Genomic DNA, 4,621 nt, shown 5'->3' on the forward strand with positions numbered 1-4,621 from the left:
AGTTACGTATTGCTTTCTTTGGAGAGATAGCAATTTCTTCTAAGAGAGACTCCTTCCTTTTAAAAATTTGGGAATAAATTAGAATTTAGGGTTTTAATGAGCCGCCCTTTATCTATAATTAGTTACAACTTCCTTGGCAACCTTTCGTTTTAAAAAACTTCAAAAAAAATTCTCTATTTTTAAAATTCTTTTTTTTAAATCTTCAAAAGATATCAAGAGATTTTTACCCATTGAGGTGTTTTACTTGTTGACTTACCATGTCCCCAACAATATATTGCTAGTTGTAACATGGTGTTGCAATCCTCCTCGATTCTTCATCATTGCATCTTCTAATCTAAACTGAGCATCACATCTTTTCATGCACTTCATCTTTTGATCCATGCCTTCTTGATCACAATAGTCTTTTCTCTCTGCACTTCTTCCTTTTCTTGATGTGATTATCTGTCTGCATGTCCAAACCACTCTTCCACTCTTCACACTTGCTTTCTCAATTTGTTGCACTTGGGTCTTATGTAAGTAGCCTCCACAATGAAAGCATGTAGGCGCTTCTCTTTTGTGCTCTTCCCTAGCTTTTGACTTGCTTTGTCTTTTGTTGAGCAGTTGACTCCGACATCATTCTCAATGTCTCGTTTGACACTGAAGTTTTACCAACATACCCAATACCCCGTCAGGCTTTACTTGGTCTTCCTGACCAATAGGGAATTCATCAAGTTCTCGTTTTCTTTACCTTTTGTTCATATAGAATCTAAAATCTTTCCCAGCTAGTTCAACTTTCTCCTCTGCATTCACTCTAACTCTCTCTTCCAAGCGCTGTTTTGCAAGATCATCTCATTAAACTCTGGTCATCTTGAGTTTATGATCCATGAAAAGATCTTTTTAGTTACTCCTCTACTCATATCTACTAATCGCCTTCATCAGCTGTTGTAAACTCGATATCGCAACATATATCCGCAACATGCGCTTTAGATTTGTTAAAAGCCTACTACTCCATTCATCACGACTAGGAAAGAGGTGATGATGGTCTGCTCGAGATTTTTCTTCATCTTCTTCCTCCATGCTACCATCTAAATCATCACTCCATCTGGCATTGAGTAACTTTTCTTTCAGGGGCGGCTCAAGGGTAAAGCCAATTACAAATCATTTAGGCCCCCAAAATTGGGACATCATCTAAGTTTAAATCAATATAGTTTTTAAAATCTTATCACTATGGTTATAATAATAATATGTACTGGGTAAATAATAACTTTAAAATTTAATTTGTGGCCTCATTATTAACTTTAAATTTTTAAAATTTTTAAAATATTATCCTTGAAATCATAATAATTATTTGTTGTATAATTAATTAATATTTAAAACCTCTTTTATTTAATATCGCACTCAATTTCTAAATATTCCATTAACTAGCTTTTTCAAAATGAAAAACTAATAAATTAAGTTCTTAATTTTTACTTTAATGTATAATTAATTATGTTTTTCTCCCAACAACAAATCTATTTCCACAAAAAATAAATGTAGCTTCAATACATAATTCATTCTCTTCTTATCCCAACAAACAAATCTAGTTCAAAAAATGTAGCTTCAATATAATAATATTAACTAATTAGGGTCGGGCTTTTATGCTTGGGCTTTAGGCCCTTTATAAGCCTTGAGCCACCCATGTTTTCCCTTTCTTCTTAAGAGTGTTAGCACACTTTCGGCTTGATAATATCCAAAGCCACCGCATTCTCTACACTTGATCTTCTTTTTGATGATCTTGACTTCTTTCTTTTTCTTCACTAAGATGATCTTTCCTATAAAATTTCTTGTCTTCTGTCTTGTGTTTTTATCATGTTGTACAGACTTTTTGACAGACAAAACAATTTCACTCTCCTTCCAGTATTCATCTTCGATTACAATGACCCTATTGTAACTCTCTTCGACCCTAGTTGCTTCTACCTTGAAGCCAAATCTTCCATTTTTCTTTTCGAGGGATTGAGATTCATCTCATATGCTTGTAAAGACCCCATCAACTCAAAGTCAAGTCTCATGGTTGTGATATCTCTTGCCTCTTCTATTGCGGAAACTTTTCCATCAAACCTTCTTGGAAGAGATCTAAGTGTCTTCCGTATTAGCTTTTTATTTGAGTACTTCTTACTGAGTTGAAAAGCTTGATTTGTAATGTCCATCAACTTGGTTTTGAATATGGCTATCGTCTCATCTTCTCCCATCCTGAGATTCTCGAACATAGTTGTCAGCATTTGAAGTTTAGAGGTTCTTACCAAGTTTGTATCTTCATGGATAGTTTGAAGAATCTCCCAAGCTTCTTTGGCGCACTCGCAAGTTGCAACATATTTAAACTCGGTTTTCATCAACCTCTCTAAAGATTGCATTGAGCCTTCTCATTGGCATTAGCTTTTACATATATCTTCGACATTCTAGTTACTTCTTTTTCTTCAGTGGTCTCATTTTTATCTTCATCAACTTGAATTAGAGAAGACCAACCTTCTTCCATGGCTATCTATGCACTCTCATCAATTGATTTGATGAAAACCTTCATATGTGTCTTCCAATATGGATAATTGGATCCACTAATCAATGGTAGATCGTGTGACGGAGGCTCCTTCCCTTCTAGCCATTAATAAAACTTACTAGGACCTCGTTGACTTTAAAACCAAAGCGGACACAGCGACCCCACTTTGATATCACTTGTTAGTTTTCACTTTGGTGTGGTTTGTGGTTTAGAGAACACTCAAACACTCTTAGAAAACTCACACAAACCAAACAAAAAAATGAGACACACGAAATTGGTAACCTAGTTCAGCATCTACTTTACCTACTTACGGGGAGTCAAGCCGGAGATAAATAATCCACTAAAAGAGGTGAAAGTACATGAGTACAAACACATTATCACTCACATTAATAAATAAAGATCACTACCTTCTCTAGATTGTCTAGTGTCCTCACAATCTCTTACTCAAGTGTCACACCCAACCTCAGAGCAAGATAGCTTTATATAGATACCTCGATGTCCCAAAAAAATAGCCCATACCTCTTTTAAAATCTCCGTGGCTACTAACTTTAGAACCTTTCAAAATTAGCTGTTGCAACTCCTGTTGAAACTCAACTTGCAACATGGTCTTGGCTACTGACTTGACTAAGTTATGGTTTCATTCACGAAATGCCTCAAGACCCATCAACCTCCCTGTCATACTTAGTCCGAGTCGATGCGACCCTGGGATCTCCCGATCCTGACTATAGGCAACTAGCTTATCTCCTCGATTCCCTCACCACGCAGCTCTCCTCGCGAAAAGGCGCACGACTTTTGTGTGTCTTCATGAAACTATCCAAACTTGATCTTCACTTTACCCAAGTTTGGCCTTCAAATCTTCCCAAGAATAGATCTGTAATCAATTATGCAATCATACCAACAATAGGCATATCTCCAATCATACACTTAATAAACTTCAATCATTCTCATTAAGGTTCTTCAAATCATACCTTCAATAGCCTTTAATCATACCATTGATATGTATTTCTTCAATTAAGCTCCATCCATATTTATTCTCCAAATCAAACCTCTCTAACTATGGTCTTGATGTGATCTTGCCTTCAAGTTGTAACATATACCGAAAATAGCTCCACCAAGATCTCCAAGATATTTGCCTCCAATCCAAGACTCCTTGCCAAGTCACTTTGACTTGGGGTCAAATTATGCCAATTAAAGTGCTTTTGCACTAACAAAATTATTATAATGAGTCCTCTTATTCTTGAAACATTTTGATTGTTTATTGTGTAGAATTTTTATTTTCTAGTAATACTATTATCTACATATAAAAATTTAAATAACAATATTACTAAACATAAATTCACCAAATATATATTTAAATATCAAATTTATTTATTTATTTTCCCTATATATATTTTAGGGAAAATTACTGTTCACCCCTCGTAATTTTCAAAACTTCCCAAAAACCCCCTCCTACTTTTACACACCCCGGACAGCCCTTCCGTTAGTGTTTAACTTCCATTTTACCCCCTACCGTTCACTTCAAATGGGTCCATGTTGTGAAATCCCATTTTTGCCCTTGAAAATGGTGGGAAAAAAAGCGCCAAATCACATCATGTCCAACCTTTTCAAGGGTTTTCTGCTTGGTTTCTGATAGACAATGCCTAGAAGTTACATTATATCTTGTTCTTCTCCTCATTTCTCCTCATTTGGTTTGTTCGACTTCAGCTCGCCGGTTTCATGAATACGGTAAGAATCTCTTCATTGCTATCAGTTTGACCATTCTACGGGTGTTTATTATGGCAGCTCATTTGTGGTAGTCTCAGGTAAAGTTTATCATACACGAAATATATAAATCGGTTTTTTCCAACGTAAAATGAAGTTGATTTCCATCGGATTGGTCAAGTGCACTCCATCTTCAAAATGAGTCATGAGTCGATTTTTCTTGTCGAGACAGAGCATGTGCCATTGTCGAGACATACTGAAAACGAGTTCATTTCGTTGTAAAGTTCTTCTCGTTTATGGTTATCTATTTGTATATTTTAAATATTGTTTAACTATTTGCTATTATCTGTTTAAATATATTACCAATATGTTTAATAATTGTCATCTCCGTTTAACTTTATCTTTACTTGT

Source organism: Dioscorea cayenensis, chromosome 20 (assembly GCF_009730915.1).
Source record: "Dioscorea cayenensis subsp. rotundata cultivar TDr96_F1 chromosome 20, TDr96_F1_v2_PseudoChromosome.rev07_lg8_w22 25.fasta, whole genome shotgun sequence".
Taxonomy (NCBI): domain Eukaryota; kingdom Viridiplantae; phylum Streptophyta; class Magnoliopsida; order Dioscoreales; family Dioscoreaceae; genus Dioscorea; species Dioscorea cayenensis.